A 7,154-nucleotide genomic window follows, 5' to 3' on the forward strand; every position below is an offset into this window, starting at 1 on the left:
CACCGCCATTTTGGATCACTCTTATTAAATTTTGGTACACTTATGTCAAATTCAAAGTTGGGGATTCAAAAAAATGCTTTACAGAAATTTTCCATTAATTATAATCATTTTTTGACTTTTGGCCAGGTTTTTTAAAATTCAGCCCACTGTGGACCGCATGGAAAATGTAACCGCGCATAAAAAAGTCTAGAAACTTCTTAAAAACTAAGAAATAGTGTATTTTACAGAATACAGAACCGTAAATAACAATACGAACAATAGGCGAAACATTAGGCGTAACTATGCGCACTATTCATTACCTTATTAATATATAGATAAACAACTCGGCAGACCTACATTATCATTTTAAGAATTATCATTTAAACAAAGAAAAGAAAATTTGCAACTTTGTCAGCTTCAAATTCTTGTGAGTAATTGTTTGCTAAGCTTTAACTACTTGTAACATATATTGTCAAAGATTTTTGGTGATTGTGAATGCATGGGAACAATATAACTATACAAATTTTAAAAATTCTGTAGACGCTAGTAAAATCTGCTTATTAGAAAAACTAATTAATTAAGCTACAATTTAATTTTTTTCTACAGGAAAACAAGTTTATCTAGCAACGTGTAATAGCACGTGTAATAAGACTAGTTAATCATATTAACGTAATTAAGTTTTGCTTTTCACGAGCTATGATCTCATAATAAAACACGTGCTAAATCGTGTACATAGCACAAATAAAACATATGCAACTAATAAAAGTTAGTTGCTGCTAAGCGAAATTAGGTATCCATAGCAACTAAATAAAAATATATTCACTTTAAAAAGCGCGACCTCATATTGGTACTTATGTAAAATTTGGTAAACGTAACACTCGTAAAAATATCTGCAAATACCAAAACTAGATTTTTTCTATCCGAAATTTAGTATCCATAGCAAGGAATTAAAAAAATAACACCTTCATAAGAAGCACAGACGTCATTTTATTACTCATTCTAATTTTAGTCAATATAGCCCTAATATTCAATTAGTAATGAATTTTGTCCAGTAAAAGTGAATTCTGGCCCCACTGTGGGGCGCTGGTAGTGCTAAAACCGGCACTGTATATATATATATATATATATATATATATATATATATATATATATATATATATATATATATATATATATATATATATATATATATATATATATATATATATATATTAGGGCGTTCCGTCATTCAATGGAGAAAATTTTTTTTTCGAATTTTTCTGCTCCCTGGAAATTTTCCCATTTCTATTGTTTATATAAACATATTGTTAAATTTTTTTAAGCCTGAATTAACGTTTAAGGTTGCCACCGTGCGCTAGAAATAATAGAGTTTATGTATTTTTATGGTTTTTTACCATATAATAGCCTATAATTAATGTAATTTTTTATACCATACATTTTAAGTTGGTAAACACTAAACAATCATATATATCAACAGAATTAATGGTAAGTTGAATATTATATATTCAACTTACCATTATTTCTGTTGATATATATGTTTCTTTAGTGTTTACCTGTTAATTACTTTACAATTCACAAACAATATAATAAATATTATATATTATATTGTTTGTGAATTGTAAAGTAATTAACAGGATTGTATGTGGCAAAATCGTAATATAACATGAATTGACATCTCAACTCAATCCCTCGTGCTACACTCCATTGACAAGTTGACTGTTGTTAAGTGTTTTATTACATTGTTAAGGTTTTTGATGTATCCTTTTAAATTATAGTTGGCAGCCTTTTGTTAGCAAATATTTTTACGTTGTTGAATCCAAAAATGGGTTTAATGTTACGTTTGTTTCCTTTGGATGGGTTTAGTTTTATTTTAATATAGTTTAAACAATTACCTAATATGAATACAATTTATAAGTATAATATAAATATTATAATATAAATGAATAAAACATATATACCTTTACTATATTGTTAGTATATGATTGGTGATTGCTTTAGACATGGCTGAATCAACAATATTGAAAAGAAGACAACAGTCACATAATATTTGGTTGATAGGAAATTCTATTCATGCTCTGAGCCAAACAATTATTCCTACTAATGGGGATATTTTGAAATTATTTTTTCACCTTAAGAACTGTGAATTTAAAACTGAGAAATCAATAAAATCAAATTCAATTGTTGCTGGTGCAGTATGTGAAGCAGTTCTAGAAGTCCGGCATAAGACCGGTATTGAATCTCAAAGGAAAGATAAAATCAAAGAAAAAATAACGAAATTGCGCAATGAATACAGGAATTTTCAAAAAGTAAAGGCCAAAAATCAAATGAAACTAAACAAAATAATTTTGTAGCAATGCTTGAAAACTATTTTTTCATTGCCCACATTAACGCTGAAAAAACCATTCGGAAAGACAGACTACGGAACGATAAACAAAAAAAGTGAAGACATAAAGTTTTCAATCGCGATCAAAGATAACAAAAGAGCAAAACTGGGAAAGTTGCTGGGCATTCCCAAAATCATGAATGGGACAGAATTAGTCCACGTAGAGACAAGCTTTGATCTCATTAAAGACTTGGAGTTGATACCACAGCTTCCAACTCAGGATGGGTATTTGATACCACAGGGTATTTGATACCACAGCTTCCGACTCAGGATGGAAAAATAGAGCTTCTGTCATTCTAGAAAAAAAGTTGAATTCTAAGCTGTTTTATTTACCATGTCGCCACCATATCTTTGAGATTATTTTGTCGTCCGTATGGAAACACCTAATTGGCCCAACGGCAGGCTCGACCAATAAAGAATTTCTAAAATTTAAGAATTCTTGGGACACAATTCCTCAAAAGAATGACAATTTTAAATTGCTGGACGTAAATGAACGTTTGTTGAAATCCACAAAAGAAGATATGATTAATTTTCTTAAACTGTCCCTCCAAGAACATACATTTATAAGAGATGATTATAGGGAATGCATTTATGTCGTTGTTACTTTATGGTGAGAAAAATGTGAAAAAGGGAAAATAATAGCTTAAACCAGGAGCTTTCCGTCACGCTAGATGGATGGAAAACATTCTATATGCAGCTAAAATGTATGCATTCAGTGAGTAATTAGGTTATGATAAAAATATGAATCAGAAACTGCATCGCTTTTGCTTATTTACAAGCTTATTCTATGTAAAAGTTGGTTGACATCTTCAAGCGTTATAGATGCTCCTATCAACGACCTACAGTTTTGGAAGAACATGCAAATGTTTAAAAATATTGACCCAGAAGTATCAGAAGCAGCTTTGATAGCTCAAACAAGATACCTATGATACCTAAGTGAAGAAGTTGCACCCTTTGCCCTCTTTTCAGGATCTGTGTCTACCTATGAAAAAAAGAAAATTGCTTCAATAGTTCTGAAAAAAATAAACGATGGAAGTATGGAAACTGGAGTGCCAGTAATGCCACAGATGAATCAAAACGTTAAAGTGAGGTCTCTAATTGGAAAAAATTCCTGGCTCCTTTTTGATCTTTCGAAAGTAAATACTAAATGGCTTTCACTACCCCGATGAATGGTCAAAAAATTATGAATTTAACTATATATCTGGGATATTAAAGAACCTAAAAGTTGTCAACGATTTAGCGGAATGGTCAGTTAAACTAGTTACTGACTTTATTCAAAGTTCAACACGGGATGAAAATTAAAAGCAGTGCCTTTTCCAAGTAGTGGAACAACATAGAAGGAACATACCAAAGTTTTATAAAGCATCAATGTTGATGTAAAAGTAGAACTCTTTTTAATAAATATGTATGTAAATGCATGAATATAACTCTGTTGGACTTATTGGAACATCAGTTACCAACATTTTCTTTTATAATGGAAATACATATTTTTACAATTTATACAGTTTTTATTTTATTATAAATTTTCTTTTGTAAATTTTATCTCGCTTTTCCAAGTCTAAATACGTTTTAGTGAACTTGAATCTAATATAAAAACGTCTTAATTTAATATCTATAACATTGTTTCCAATTGATTAGTTATATACAAATAATAAGGAAATTAAAGTTTTCTATAACTTTGAGTTGTTACTCATTTCATAAACTAGTAATTACTTAAATCTCAAACATTTATTTTTTATTTTGCATAAAGGTCAAAATCAATTAATTATATCATTGTGCTCTAGTAGCAATTTTTATGTTTAGATTCATAGTTGTAATCAATTAAAAGTATTAAATAATATTCTGCATTATTATCCCAAATTCATGAATAAGATTAAACTTTAATAACTCGTGATAACTTTAAAAGGCTGGTGGCAATGTCAAATCATCAGGTATTTATCTGAAATTTGAATAATGGTTATATCTTATCAAGTCAAATGGGAAAATTACCAGGGAGCTCGTATTTTCAAAAAAAAAATTTTAAGGAACACTCTAATATATATATATATATATATATATATATATATATATATATATATATATATATATATATATATATATATATATATATATATATATATATATACACTTATTTGTAAAAACTTGTTTTTTAAATGCTATAAGTATAAAATTATATCACTATATTTATCAAAATGTTTTTTATAATGTTTTCTATATAATAAAACTGTAATAACATGTACATAATATTTCTGTGTATAGTTTAGTTCTTTGCCATGCTATACTTATACTATGATAATACTAAACTAATACATTGCTTTTTTTTGTTTTTTTTGTTTCAGTAAATAGAATGTTAATATCTAAAAAAAATTTTCTTTTTTCAGGATACTCAAAGTCACTCTCTGACGTACAACTGCCAACAGGACTAGATGTTTTGCGGATCTGTTGACTATACAAAGCAAACAAAGCTTAAATCTTGCTGATGCAGACATTTTGACCCAAGAACTTCATTCACCAATTTATTCTGATTTAGTATGATACCTACAAACAGAAAATAATGAGCTCACTGTTTGTAAAATTTGGGAAAAGAGATTTTAAAAGAACATCAGTTGATATTAGTGAAAATAGAAGTTGTTTGTTAGCGTCATACTGCGATCAGTTTTTTAATGCATACACCAAGTATCAATATCTTAGCAAACCGATACTTGGTATCAATATACAAATACCAAGAGTCTGCTGTTCATCTAAAGATTTCGAGTTGTCCTGAATTATATGCTTAAAAACAGTCCATACAGCATATTTTTATAAGTCAAGACTTCCATTGTTGTTACCGATAGCTTCCCTAAAATAATTTTTCATTTTCTTGATCATTTTATTTGTAAGCCTATTACAGCCTCAGTTCTCCTTTTTTATGTGACAAGTTTAGACCTTTTTTCTGCTTTTTTAAAATCCGTAAGACCAATGGCCATCCTTTTCTGAACATATGCAAATCATGTCTCCATCTTCAACTTCGTACATTGTTTATTAACTTTTCACCTGTGTGTACAAAATAAAAATAAAATCACTAATTTTAAAACAAATCCACGATGTTTCCATTTTTTGCTAATTGTAAATGCTACTCAAGCAATCATTCAACCTAAACCATCATTTATTAGCTCAATATTTTAAGAATCTTTAAGCAGTACAAGCGCTGTCGTTCTTGTTTCACTATTACCTTGGCTTTAATTTTTGATTTAGTGTGAACATTTTTTTAAAATTTTATTGTACAGTGCAGTATTTATAGGAGATGACAAATTCATATTAGTTCAAAACCATGACCAATACTTAAACTGAAATACAATGAGTGGACCATTAAGAAAACTTAGAGAAGATTTTTTTTTTTAAGATTACACAATAAAACAATTTAAAGTTTTTCATGTAAAAGTTTTCATATAAAATTAATTTATTGCCGCTTGTAGCTATTTGCACTCCATTAGGTACAACGATAAACCAAGATAAATAATTTCTTGCAATGCGAGCAGTTTAAGTTACATGTAGGCTTGCAGTTATATTCTTATTAGCTAAAATTTGAGAAGATTAGAGTTTCTATATTTGAATATTATTATGATCGGTTTAAATTATTCTTAAATTGAGTTTTCTAAGAAACTGCTTAATCAATGATTTTTTTCTTTAATAAGATACATAAGTAGTTTCTTGTGCGTCGGGATAGTTCTGTTCTGATTGATTCTGATTGATCTGATTAATTTTGATTGATTTAATTAGCGTTTGCAGCGCCATCCCTGGGGAAGGGAGGGTCGCTAGTAAAATTTTGTTCAAAAACTAGATGACGACTTTGGACCCTGGAGTCGCCAATTTTGGACCTTTAGTTGGCAGTCGGCAAATGTCAGCCAACTAAGAGCTTTTTTATTTTTGTTTTTTTTTTTAGGCCATAGTTTTCAAAAAAATTTTTAGGCCTTAGTGTGCAAAAAAACAGATACGTTTTCCCCCTTTATGATCTTTCTGGGACGCCCCTGAGTTATTGTAATGTTGAATAAAAAATATGAAAATCGAAAAAATATTTTGAAACATAATATAGATAATCACATATCCTCATATTCAATAATTCAATAATTTTAAAAGCATACAAAGTTCCAAAATCAACTCATGGAATTGTCACCAAAGGTTTTGAGAAGAACGAGACTATAAATAGAAAAGATGGAAGTTGTAATAAATTTAGATTTAATGACAAAAAAAAGACAAAACCAATATTTGACTCGATTCATTGAAATCTAACTAAGCCACAACAAAATTTAGCAACCAAGTTTGAATGCAGTATATCTTTAATTCAAAGAGTATTAAAGAATAACTTAAAGCTTCTTTTTTCTTCTGTTTAGAATATCGAAACACAAGAGAAATTAATTCATAAAGAAATTAAGGCTATTGCTTAACCCAACCAAGCTTAACTTAAAAAGAAAGTTATGAATAACATCCATCTTTACGTAAATCCTTTTCATATAGTAACGGACACTTGTTTAAACGGTTTGTACGAATGGTACCTACAAACCAAACTGATCGTTCTTTGAGCATATCCAACAGAGTTAGCGATGTAAGAAATTATCTGCAAATACTTTAAATTTATGACCAGATGGTAAGCTAGATGACATATTAAGGACTGCTGATGCACCAACTCCATATGTTGATGCTTTACTCGATTCGGTTTCTTTACCCTCGTAAACATCAAAATCCTAAAGAAATTCACTAGATCCACTTCTACCCAAAGTTTTAATCCCCATTTGGTTAGTTTGTTTGGTAGGTA

Source organism: Hydra vulgaris, chromosome 04 (assembly GCF_038396675.1).
Source record: "Hydra vulgaris chromosome 04, alternate assembly HydraT2T_AEP".
Classification (NCBI taxonomy): domain Eukaryota; kingdom Metazoa; phylum Cnidaria; class Hydrozoa; order Anthoathecata; family Hydridae; genus Hydra; species Hydra vulgaris.